Raw genomic sequence first — 13,933 nt, forward strand, 5'->3', positions numbered from 1 at the left:
CAAAGGCTGGGTGCGGGTCAGAGGCTAGGACCTCCTTCCAACCTTCATCCGCACAACACCGAAAGCCATGCTCAATATGAAAGGTTAAAATGACGTTATGGTTTGGTGTGGTAATAAGACTTCACAGTAATGTTTAAACCCAGAAATGTATGGAAAACTCAAATGTTAAAGTGACGTTTTAGTTAGGTGTTGAAATAACACAAATATGCACACAAAAAACTGAGAAAGTCACCAATTAGAGTTTACTGAGATAACCATGACTTGTACTCCCGCCATGCATTGCTTATGAAACTTTAAGCTTTGTTTTTTTAGTGAACTGTATATATATATATATAGATAAACTACTGGCGGTCGCCAGTAGGTAGTTATAGTTAGGACCTATTATCCGTAGGAAAATCGTAACATTCTTTTCCCAATAACTTTGGCGTCGGTTGCCGAATCTTCACAAAATTTTCAAAACTCGTGGGGCGCTCCAGTCAGCTCCTATCTTAAAAGTTTCGAGGTGATTCGGCAAGCGGGGACCGAAAAAAAAGGGGGGTCCCAAAACGTGTTTTCTCCATGTTAATTCCCATAGGAAACTTTAGACACGGCTACAGCCCGAACTGCTGAACGGAATTACACCAAATGTGGCGAAAAGGTAGCCCTTGGTTCAGAAAGATCCCTTTTCGTTAAATGGTGTAAATCCGTCCAGTAGTTCATGAGAAATTAGAAAAAGAAAAAGTTGTAATATCTGGGCGGAGCCTAACGACACATCTCATCGTGAGATCTGATTGGCTGTCAACACTTCGTCCTGGAATTGCTGGCAGCCATTTTGGGACCAATATACATGATAGTACCTGTAGGAGAGTAGGATCTGCACTTATGTTGCCCCCACTTTTTTTCTGATGTATACACTGGTTTCTGGCTATAGTCTGGCAGGGTCCCTGCTAATCAGGGCCCCAGTCTCTCTGTTGTCTCTAAACGACTTGGTGTGCATATCAGATGCACTAGTGATTGGATACTGTGGTACCTTAAGAGCCCCTAGTATATGGTACCTTAGGTACCTAGGGCATAGGCACTTCACAGGCCTACCAGGGGCTGAAGCATGTATTATGCCACCCCTGGGAAGCAGGCTCAATCTGACACCACAGGCCTGCTACTGCAGCCTGGGTGAGGTAGTGTTAGCACTCCTCACTGAGGTATAGGTCCCTAAATCTCACCATACACACACATATAAACCTATCAGCCACCCCTATGGCAGGCCCTATCAAACCTGAGGGCAGGGTGCTTGGTTTACAATGTGAGGGGGTGCCTCTGCGTGAGCAGGACCCCTCTGCAGCTGGCAGAGTCTATTCTCTGTGGCTGTTTGTGGATGCGGTTAAACCATGTACTCTTAAGTGCATTATAAATGCTAACTTTGGAATGACTGCATCAAAACATGCCGTGTTTGGTGTCAAACAACTTGGAATCATACCCCCACATCAGTTCATGATGTGGGAGCATGATCCCACCCTTCTAGAGGGGACGACATGTACCTACTGTGGTAACACGGTAGAAATCTGAAAGAGCCCTGGCATCACAAAATGGATGCCACCAGCACAGACACTGGGCTGCCCTCCTGCTGCTGACTGAAACTCGCAGTGGAGGAGGCCCAACAATAGGCATCCTGTCACAGGGAGGTGTCACTACCTTCCAGACAGGATTTAGTGTATTGGGGCTCGGTGGGTGCACTTCTAGAGTGCTTTGAAGTCCTGCACTGGGGGAGCAGTAGGCTCCTCTGTGAATATGCCAGCTCAAACCGGTTCAGAGGCTACCTGTCCCTGCTCTGGCGCGAAACTGGACAAAGGGAAGTGGGTGTAACCACCCCCTACCCTATAGCCTCCCAGAGGAGTGGTCATAAAGCTAGTCCCTCCCTTTCTTTTAGTATAAGTTAGGGAACCCTTGCCATTGCAAACTGGATAACCCTGGACGACGCTTTACAAGATGAATCCTGGCCCTTCGACGTTCCACTACCTTTGGAATACAGAAGAATCTCCCTTGGAGTCAAGGAGTGACTCCCCTTCTTGGCAGACACCAAAAACTCTAACCAACGGTCGCAAACTTTCCCACTCCCGCTGGAGTCCGAAGTCCCTGCAGCCCCGGAAGTGGATTTCCTGACTTCTCGACGGCCATTGTGAGTCCCCAGCAAAGCTGAGGCGAGTGGACCCCACGAGTGACGAGGAACTGCAATACCTGGAAACCGTGCACTATTGTCGAGTGCAACCCCTTCACGACGTTCTACGAACTTGTGCTTTGGACCATTTGTGGCCCAAGCCTCCAGCAGGTTGTGCACCGAATATCAGAGGCCTACCCCGTCCCGAGTGACCGTGTGCTCCTGTGAAGCATTTCCTCACGAGGCGTCTTCGCGATCCCTTGCCCGGCTTGTGGGTCCCCCGAAGACTTTCTGATCGAACCAAAGGGCTCCCCTGGTTGCTCCAGGCCTGCCCTCACTCACCCTCGCCGGGTGAGTCCCTCAGACCTTGCTGGTCTGCACCGCTGACTTTATTCACTTTTCACAAGACTTGCTGTTGCCAAGGCTTGTTGGTTCCAATCCGGTTGCCGACACCTCAGTAAGCTGCAGACGTCGTGGGACACTCCGAATCCAGCTGCTGGTCATCGTCGATGCCTCCTGGTCCTCGTGAGCGAAGAGTCAAAACACCCTTGATCACCTGAAATCACCCGACTTCCGTGGCCATCCATCTTCCTGGCCCGGGTCACTGGCAAGTGACTGTGAACACTGTCCCTTCAATTTTCAGGTCATCTTCATCTTGAATCCAGCCTTGGATTCCACCGGACACTTCTTCAGTCTTCGCAAGCAGCAAATCTTCTTTGGCTTCCATAGAAAACAGCGAAGCGACCCAACACCAAAAGACACCTATGCACCCAGCTCGCCTGGGTGAGGTAACTCGTGCACTCTGGTGCCCTAGTGTGTGTTGGCCCTCGAATTACTTACCTTGTAAGTGGCTTGCTTGTAGACTTCCTCGAAGTACCCTTAAACTTTAAAAATCCAACCGCGACTTGCTCCATTGAAATCAATAGGGAACCCGAGGCTGTGTTCTCACACTGCATGCGTCTCCCGTGGGTCTTTTACTTACCTGCTTTTGCTGCATTAGTGAAGCCCCAGCGATTCTACAGGCCCTAGGCCTTGTCATTCTGCAAGTTGACTTTCCTAAACCTCTTTTTTAGTATATGGTCTGGTACAGCCCTAGGGCCCCAGCCATATTTGTGCTTAACTTATTGTGAAACGTTGATATTTGAATGTGTTCCTGACTTCTAATCTCATAAAGAGATTAGTAGAGTGTGTCTAGAAATAAATACATATATATTTGATATATATACCTGTGTGGTGTCCTTTCATTTGGTAATTCAAGAGATTATTAGGTAAAACAAGCTGCTTTACATTCCTCAGAGACTTAGCCTGAAGGCTGCTCTCCACAGCTACCACTAGGATAGCTTTCTTTTAAAAGGTTGTCTTAAACCTATCTATCATAACAGTCAAATTGGACTGGTGCAAGGTGGTCACTATAACTAGTGACCAGCATATGCCAGGCCAACTTCTCACAGTACCCCATTGAAATGCATTTTAGTGAATAGAAGATTTTGAGGGTTACCCAAAGGAGAACTATAAAGGGTGATAACAGACTTTAGTTACATTTGAATTCATTTGTTGATGGTACCATACTAATTTCAGGAATTGTGGTGTGTTCTAAGGTGACTTTACCCCGTGAAAAACCTTCTGCTGGGATATCATGAATCATGTTTGAGAGAAAACTGAAGCTAAAATGAGAGCATATTTTCTGTAAATTCACATTATCTTTCTCAGTCATGTGAGAATGAAGTCTGTCATTCTCAGTAAATCATGTACATCCAACAAGGGCAGAGACTGTCAGTTGATTCCTTTGTGTTCTACTGCAGCTTCTCAGAGTGTTCTAAAGAACAGCTAGGGCGCTAACAGCCTTACTTATGATAAAAGTATGGCACACCTGAAGCTATCTTGATTGGAATAAACTGGTAACACTTAAAACGTTTAATTTAAAAAGGAACAAAATGATGGGGTTCATTTTGTCATAGAAATTATGGTTAGTGCTGTGGAAAGAAAAATTAGGACATGTTTCAAGTGTGATCTCAAATATCTTCCTGTTATATTTCAACAGGAGCAGCCTGTCAGTTGATGCCTTTGTGTTCTACAATTAGAGAGTTAACAGTCTTACTTATGTCAAAATTATTATGGCACACCTGAAGCCATCTTGATTGGAATAGACTGGTAACACTTAAAACATTTAATTTAAAAAGGAACAAAATGAGGGGGTTCATTTTGCCATAGAAATTATGGTTAGTGCTGCAGAAAGAAAATTTAGGGCATGTGTGAGAAGTTGGCCTGGTGTATGATGTCACTAATTCTAGTGTACACCTTATATCAGTCCAAACAACCCTTATGGTGATTGGTTGTAAAGTCAACCTTATAGACCAGCTATCCTAGTGGTAGCATGGACAAGAGCAGTCTTAGGCTAAACTCTGTATGGCATGTGAAGCCAGCTGTTATACCATTTGTAACCCCTTGAATACCAAATGAAAGGACACCACAACAGATATATATATAAAATAAAGTGTATTTATTCTAGTCAAACCCTCAGCACTCTTTATGAGATTCGAGGTAAGTACAACACAGTCTTATTTAAGCATACATTAAGTCACACAGGTAAGTAATACAGTTAGGCCCTAGGGGCCACGCAAACCATATACTAAAGAAGTGGTATAAGGACCACTGTTACGGGAATAGGATAGGCCTAGGCCTAGGGAATCGCTGGGGCTACGCTGTACTACCCAAGGTTAGGAAGTGGGAGGCCCACGGGATTCAGGTGCAGAGTGGAAACACTCACACGTAATGCGTATAATCGATAGAAATGCAAGTTATTAGGAATTAGCAGTTTTGGGACACTTCTGGGATAGCTAGGTAGTCGAGACTCGGAAACTAGACCCTTGGATAGTCAATACCCTAGTGAGCACCGAAATGCCCAAGTTACCTAGCCCACGGGCTGCGGGTGCATAGGTGTGAACTTGCGTCGGGTTTCGTCGTCGACTCCTATGGATGCCTGAAGGAAAGTTGCTGACAGGCAGTCAGTGAAGAGTGTCCGGTGGATCCCAAGGCTGGGATCAAGAAGGAAGGATACCTGCAAGCAGAAGGGACAGAGTCTGGGTCACTAGCCAGTGACCACGTGGAACCAGGAAGGAGCCCGGCGATGTCGTGAAGCTTGCAGTGAAGAGGTGAAGCTTGTCGCAGCAGCCACGGGTACCAGGAGACGTCGAGGACGACCAGGACCAGGAGGCGAGCTGTCCCACGAAGGCTCTTGCTGTCGGCGGCGTCGAAGTCGAACTAGGACTCACCAAGCCTTGGCAAGCGGAACCCACGCAGGAAGGAGGACTTGCTTCTGGTGCAGACCAGGAAGGTCTGGGGTGCTTCTCTTTCACAGAGGAGCGGGTGCCAGTCTGGAGGAGCCGGACCAGCAAGCTGAAAGTAAAGGTTCGTCGTCGCAGATGCTACTAGCCAGTGGGCCAGCAACCGGACAACACGTCGAACAACACGGGTGCAGAAGGGCCCCACGCAGAACACGTGAAGTGTGGGGAGCTGGTCTTCGTTGCAGATGGTGCTCGGGAGTGGGGCTTCTCAATTCCCCAAGCACAGCCTCGAGGAAGCCTCAGAAGTCGCGCTAGTCAGTTACTAGCCACTTTTCCCAAGTCGCCGGTCCCACGTCCCTCGTCGCCTCCACGGGTCTCAGCTTCGCTGGAGATGTGGATCTGGTTCAGAGGTGTCTGGAAGTCTCGGCGCTGGTCAGTCTCTGCAGTCGTCCCTCGTAGGATTCAGTCGCAAAGCAAGCAGCGGTCGCTGGATGGTGCCTGGTTGCCCAGGGTGGTCACTCCGTGGCCACAAGGGAGATTCCTTCAGTCTTCTTCCTGAGGTCGAATGTCGAAGGTCCAGAGTTTCTGTTCAAGTTGCAGGTTCGGGATAATCTAATCTCCTGGGGCCCAGCTACCACACTTATACTAACCTAGGGGGCTGGGTTGCCTGCTAGGTCACGCCTTATGGGTGGGACCTGGGAGGGGGGTGGTTACACCCCCTTCCCTTTGTCCAGTTTCGCGCCAGGGCTGGGGCTGGAGTGCCCCAGCACCGGTTTTAACTGGACTATGCATGGGACACCTTGTGTGCCCCAGGCATGTCTCATTCCTTTCAGCCCTCCCTGCCCCAATACACTAAAGTCTGTCTGGGGAGGTGGTAGCACCTCCCCAAGCAGGAAACCTATTGTCCAAGCATCCCTTGGCGGGATCACTCCCAGCAGCACGAGGTCAGACGCGTGTCTGTGGCAGCAGCATCCATTTTGTGATGCTGAGGCTTTGGTCAGAGTTAAACAGCAAAGTAGGATTTTAACATGTCTCTCCCTCTAGAAGGGGGGAATAATATCCTCATCACCAGAAATGGTATGGGGGTATTATTCCAAAGTGTTAGACACCTTACACGACATGTTTTGATAAAGCTAAACCATAGTTACCATAACCGTTTAAGATTATAAGGCACTTTAAGAGTATATGGTAGGCTATTTCATAGAACAGCTATAAGGACATGTTTCCGAAAGCTGCAGACAGGCTCAGCTCATGCTAGAGCACCATCTCACATGTTACCAAGCACTCTGCCTCCAGGATTGTTAAGGCCTGCCATTGGAGTGGCTGATAGGTACACATGTGTCTATTTTAAGGGTAGATATAGGTATACTATAGCTAAGCAAGGGGTGATTACACAACCTTGCCCCAGCTGAGTGATCAGCCAGTTGTGTCTGATTGGAAGGCTAGACCAGGGGTGGCATAATACATGCTGCAGCCCCTGGGAGGCCTAGGGTACACCTATGCCCTGGGTACCTAGGGTACACTGTACAGGGTCCAATAAGGTGATCCTTACCAATTGGGTATGTACTTAGGGTACATGGAGTCCATTTTAAAGAGAGAGCAGACAGCCTGAGACCCTGAATGGCAGGATCTCAGACCAACTAAGTCGAAAAACCAGCTAGACACTAGGCAAAAAGTTGGGGGTAACCATAGTCAGATATCCACCTTCCTACACAACCCCCCCCCCCCCCAAACGAAGGGAGATAAGGCTGTCCTTGACCAGGTAAGCCTATATTGCCTAAGTGGCCATATAAGGAAGAACCAGCACTGGCATGGTTACCCCCTGTCTCATGGTCCACTAAGCAATCCCTCACCCTAAAGGTATCATAGGGTCTCCACCATAGGGAATCTCTACCTTTGGTGTATCTTTGCAAAGTAAAAGGCTGGTGTTGAGATGGAGTACTGAAGTGAGTGTCCTCAAAGTGAGGCCTCAGCTTCCTTCAATCATCCTCCACCATGGATGCCTTTCTTTCTTTAACTGAGTTGCACTGTGCTCTCAGGGTCAGCCTCTGGCTACCTAAAGCTGGAGGCTGGGTCCCTTTTGTGGGCTTACTGGAGGGACAGGTCAGGTTTGGGGCCCTAAGGTCCCATGTTTGCCTGTGCCCAACAGAATCCCCCTGGGGGAGGTCCCTAACTACCTGTAAAGGGGATCCCTCAGGAATGTTTTTAACCATCACCTGGCTAGGGTTACTAGCCAGGCAATCCTCATTCTTTTGATGGGGGGGTTCTTGTGGACAGGGGCCCTCTTGGGGTCCACTGGCCTCCCTGACCTCTGCAGCCCTGGGCTGACTGAGGCAGGGTAGAGAGAGGCAGGCTACCTGCACCAGACTGGGTCCCACCTTGGAAGGGTCCACTGACATCAGAGGCTGTGCCAGGCTAGGCCTGGCTACCTCTGGGGCAGTTCTTTCACAAGGGGTGAGGTCAGATCCCTGAGGAGGCTGACCTTTTCCTAATGTCTGGGGAGAGGGAGACTTTTCTTCCTCCCCACTACTCTCTGTTTGTGTGGAGTGATCCATAGTTTCAGGCTTCACTACACCTATGTCAGTCTGAGTATGGACTGAGACCATTACAGTCCTGCCAACCTTTTCAGGGAGGCACTCCGTCTGGGTTTGAGCTGTGACTGTCACAGCTCTGCCAATCTCTACAGGGAAGTCTGTCTTTGCCTGGGCTGTGGCTACCACTGCCCTTCCGACCTTTTCAGGGAGGAAATCTACTTGGACAGGGGTTGTGGCTGGCACAACCCCACTACCCTTTTGTGAAAGGCCTACCATTTTGGAATGGGTGTCTTGTTCAAATCCAGCCCAAGCTGAGAGTTCTAAGTCATTCCTCAGTAAGCAGTCTACAGGCAAGGTTGGGGACACTGCCACCCTTTTAGGGCCAATGACACCTCCCCAGCTGAGACATACCTCTGCCGTGGGATGACTATTCTGTTTGCCATCAATGTTAGTGACCTGGTATGAGAACCCAGGCAAAAGCTGCTCAGAGGGAACTAGTCTGTGAGTCACCATAGTGATGCTAGCTCCAGTGTCTCTGTAGGCCTCAGCTTTTCTACCATTGATGTAGGGTTCCTGTCTGTACCTACCCAAAGTGTTGGGGCAGGCAGTGAAGTTGGCAAACCCCATGCCACCATCACAGACAAGAGTAGCTGCTGTAGGGGACTTGGCTAAGCCAGGGTCCCCCTGTGTTCCCCAAGAAAACCCAACCAAATTTTTGGGGGCACTCCCACCACCTGGGGGATTACTGCTGACAGTAATAGGTGGTGTTACAGGAGTAATTGGAGGAACAGTTTTGTTTTTAGCCTTTGGGCAACTGCTATCAGTTTTCCAATGCCCAGGAGTTTTACACTCATGGCAGTAAGGCTTTTTAACTGTGGTAGAGGAGGGAGCTTGGGACCCACCACCCTGAGTGGAGTTTTGGGGCCCTGAGGAAGATTTCTCTTTTGTTTTATCCCCACCCTTCTCTTGAGGCTTGGTGGTATCTTTCTTTTGGTCACCACCCTGATTTTTAGGCCCAATACTGGTCCTGACCCATTTATCTGCCCTCTTTCCCAATTCTTGGGGAGATGTCAAATCTGAGTCTACCAGGTGTTGATGGAGAAGCTGGTTTTGACAATTATTAAGGATCTGCTCCCTCATAATTAGGGCTCCCGGTTTTATGGTATTTATTTTTTTGCCATTTCCGTCTGTATTTATCCATATTTATTTTTTGGGTATTTTTTCTGTATTTATCCACATTTATTTTTGCTACAAGCAAAAGACGACGCTACAGCTAGTATTTTTCCACATTTATTTAAATTGATAATGCACACATGCGCTCGGTTGTTATTTGAGGGCACTGCCACTGTCAATGTACGCGAGGAGAGACCTCGGAGGGCAATAGCTGCTTGCATGGATGAGGTAATCCATTTTGAGGAATTTCAATCAATTGCTTGGCTAGGGCTCTGCCGGAGGGAGTTAGTGTTCTATTTGGTTGAACTGTAAGGATGAATGTACAGATCTGTAGGTAGCTGTCTCCGCTGCATTGTTTCACAAACCAGTCAAAACATCCATACCAAACACTCACATTGTGCTGACTAGATTCCAAGTGGTCAGACCTCATTAGCATGGATTGTACAAGTTCCCGGATTGCACAGTGGGGCCATCTCTCCCACCAGGCACGCAACATCCATTTGGCTCAAAGGGCTCCAACCCCCCCCCCCCTCATGTGTGTCAACCCGGGCTGAGACAGCGTCCCGGGCTGGTGTCCGTCTTCTTGCAGCCGCATCCTAGTACTTCACAGGTCTTTAAAAAGACCAGTCCCTTGTTAACTAGGCTTTGTTGCTTTTTTCACCCCTTCTTAGTGCTCCTGCATCTTCACTGCCCTCAAACTTTCCTTCACAGCCCCTTGGCCACAGCACGCTCCGGGATGATTCTGCTAACTACTACTCACTTAATGGAAGCTATTTTCTTAAAAATAGCCCTGAAAGTATTCAAAAGCTGTGAGACGCTGAAAGTAATAATATGCAACTGAAGTCAGAGATAATTGATATGATTCAAAATCTGGAATCTGTTCTGAGGGGATAGTAAAGTTGCACTGCCTAGTTAAATCACAATGAAAGCAAGGACATGACTATTAAACAATTGGCGCAAGATCACACAGCCAGTGGTATAGCAGCGGTACCTTGGGCCCTAATGCAGGTTAAAAAAATGCTCCCTCATCCACGTCGGAACTTAAGGTGACAAGACTGCCATTACGGGCGTGTACTAGATAACTCATAGGCCTCCCCCCCCCCGCCTCCCCCTTGTTGTGTGTCAGCCCAGGCTGAGACAGCTTCACGGGCACACACACACAGACAGTGTTTGAGCTGCCAGCCACACCGAGTACTTCACAGGTCTTTAAAAAGACCATTCACTTGTTAACGAGGCTTTGTTGTTTTTTTCACCCCTTCTTAGAGCCCCTGCATCACCACTATCCTCAAACTTTCCTTCACAGCACGCTCCGGGATGATTCTGTTAAAGACAGGCATCGCAGCATTGCGCGCATTCCCTGTGTCTGGCATCACGTGTGATGTACAATGTCTTGTGCACTGAAGTCCGGCAAAATTTGCTAGTATTTTGCCGTTTCTAAATATAAATACAGACAAAGGAAATACAGTTTTCCGTCTGTATTTATATGTATAAATCCGTAAAAACGGAAAACCGGGAGCCCTACTCATAATCAAGTTGTACAATCCTGTATAGTCCTGCACCTTGCTGCCAGTTAACCAACCTTCCAAAGCCTTAGTGGCACAATCCACAAAATCAGACCAGTCCTGTGTCTGTGTCTTCTGGGTGTCTCTGAACAACAACCTATATTTCTCAGTGGTTAAGCCAAACCCATCTATCAGAGCACTCTTCAGGACTTTGTAATTGTCAGCATCCTCATCACTAACTGTGAGGAGCTTGTCTCTACCTTTGTCAGAAAAGGAGAGCCACAAGATAGCTGCCCACTGACTCTGGGGTACCTGCTGTACTTTGCAGGCCCTCTCCAAAGCAGTCATCCACTTGTGGATGTCATCCCCATTCTTGTATGGGGGGACTATCTTGCTTAGGTTTCTATGGTCATAAGACCTATCCCTATCTCTAGGAATGTTGCTGCCACCAGTGGGTTCTGACCCACACAATTTTTGCTCTCTGGCCAGAGCAAGCTTCTCTTTGGCAAGGGCAAGTTCTTCCCTTTCAATCCTCAGATTGGCTTCCCTCATTCTGGCCTGATGCTCTCTCCTCTGGGGGAAGTCATCCCCCTGTGGGATGAAGCATTGGAGCTCCTTGAGTGATAGGAGTGGAGAGAGTCCCCTGAGGGAGATCTACCCCTTCTATCTCTCTTTTTAAGATTACTTGGGGGCCTGTAAGGGAAGCTCCCATGCAAGCTCCCATGCAAGCTTAAGTTAGCCTGACTAAGTCTTCTGACTGGGGACTTGCTACCTCCCTCTTCCTCTGAGGTCTCTTCTAACTCATCTGTATCAGTTAGGTCAGGGGTCTCTTCTGTGGAGGGGAGGCCCTTATCTACAGCTATGGCACCATACTTGGCAGCTCTTTCAGCATCATAGGCCTCCAGAAGCTCCACTAGCTGTCTAAGGGTAGGGTTGGAACCCTGATTTAATCTCCTGGAGGTACATCGTTGTCTCATCTCCTGGAAAGTGAATGCATCATATCTAGAGGGAATCTGTCTAGGATTCTCCTCTCCTGAGGGAGTATCAGTGTGATCTCCATTCAGGGACATGATTCTAGTGAGGGTGTGGTGTGTGCACCTACCTACCCTAGTTGTATCTACTAAACCTCTCTAGTAGTTGTAGTCGGGGTGTGCTAGGCCCTTCAACCTACAACAACTAAGTCCAGTAGGACTTAAGTATTTATAATCTATGTTATATGTACCTAAACAATATCTGTGTGATCTTTCAATTTAGTATCTCAAGATTACAATGGTATTACAACAGCAAGCTCAGATCCCAACCGCGGCTCACCAATGTGAGAAGTTGGCCTGGTGTATGATGTCACTAATTCTAGTGTACACCTTATATCAGTCCAAACAACCCTTATGGTGATTGGTTGTAAAGTCAACCTTATAGACCAGCTATCCTAGTGGTAGCATGGACAAGAGCAGTCTTAGGCTAAACTGTGTATGGCATGTGAAGCCAGCTGTAACCCCTTGAATACCAAATGAAAGGACACCACAACAGATATATATATAAAATAAAGTGTATTTATGCTAGTCAAACCCTCAGCACTCTTTATGAGATTCGAGGTAAGTACAACACAGTCTTATTTAAGCATACATTAAGTCACACAGGTAAGTAATACAGTTAGGACCTAGGGGCCACGCAAACCATATACTAAAGAAGTGGAATAAGGACCACTGTTACGGGAATAGGATAGGCCTAGGCCTAGGGAATCGCTGGGGCTACGCTGTACTACCCAAGGTTAGGAAGTGGGAGGCCCACGGGATTCAGGTGCAGAGTGGAAACACTCACGCATAATGCGTATAATCGATAGAAATGCAAGTTATTAGGAATTAGCAGTTTTAGGACACTTCTGGGATAGCTAGGAAGTCGAGACTCGGAAACTAGACCCTTGGATAGTCAATACCCTAGTGAGCACCGAAATGCCCAAGTTACCTATCCCACGGGCTGCGGGTGCATAGGTGTGAACTTGCGTCGGGTTTCGTCGTCGACTCCTATGGATGCCTGAAGGAAAGTTGCTGACAGGCAGTCAGTGAAGAGTGTCCGGTGGATCCCAAGGCTGGGATCAAGAAGGAAGGATACCTGCAAGCAGAAGGGACAGAGTCTGGGTCACTAGCCAGTGACCACGTGGAACCAGGAAGGAGCCCGGCGATGTCGTGAAGCTTGCAGTGAAGAGGTGAAGCTTGTCGCAGCAGCCACGGGTACCAGGAGACGTCGAGGACGACCAGGACCAGGAGGCGAGCTGTCCCACGAAGGCTCTTGCTGTCGGCGGCGTCGAAGTCGAACTAGGACTCACCAAGCCTTGGCAAGCGGAACCCACGCAGGAAGGAGGACTTGCTTCGGGTGCAGACCAGGAAGGTCTGGGGTGCTTCTCTTTCACAGAGGAGCGGGTGCCAGTCTGGAGGAGCCGGACCAGCAAGCTGAAAGTAAAGGTTCGTCGTCGCAGATGCTACTAGCCAGTGGGCCAGCAACCGGACAACACGTCGAGCAACACGGGTGCAGAAGGGCCCCACGCAGAACATGTGAAGTGTGGGGAGCTGGTCTTCGTTGCAGATGGTGCTCGGGAGTGGGGCTTCTCAATTCCCCAAGCACAGCCTCGAGGAAGCCTCAGAAGTCGCGCTAGTCAGTTACTACCCACTTTTCCCAAGTCGCCGGTCCCACGTCCCTCGTCGCCTCCACGGGTCTCAGCTTCGCTGGAGATGTGGATCTGGTTCAGAGGTGTCTGGAAGTCTCGGCGCTGGTCAGTCTCTGCAGTCGTCCCTCGTAGGATTCAGTCGCAAAGCAAGCAGCGGTCGCTGGATGGTGCCTGGTTGCCCAGGGTGGTCACTCCGTGGCCACAAGGGAGATTCCTTCAGTCTTCTTCCTGAGGTCGAATGTCGAAGGTCCAGAGTTTCTGTTCAAGTTGCAGGTTCGGGATAATCTAATCTCCTGGGGCCCAGCTACCACACTTATACTAACCTAGGGGGCTGGGTTGCCTGCTAGGTCACGCCTTATGGGTGGGACCTGGGAGGGGGGTGGTTACACCCCCTTCCCTTTGTCCAGTTTCGCGCCAGGGCTGGGGCTGGAGTGCCCCAGCACCGATTTTAACTGGACTATGCATGGGACACCTTGTGTGCCCCAGGCATGTCTCATTCCTTTCAGCCCTCCCTGCCCCAATACACTAAAGTCTGTCTGGGGAGGTGGTAGCACCTCCCCAAGCAGGAAACCTATTGTCCAAGCATCCCTTGGCGGGATCACTCCCAGCAGCACGAGGTCAGACGCGTGTCTGTGGCAGCAGCATCC

Source organism: Triturus cristatus, chromosome 11 (assembly GCF_964204655.1).
Source record: "Triturus cristatus chromosome 11, aTriCri1.1, whole genome shotgun sequence".
In the NCBI taxonomy this organism is placed as follows: Eukaryota; Metazoa; Chordata; class Amphibia; order Caudata; family Salamandridae; genus Triturus; species Triturus cristatus.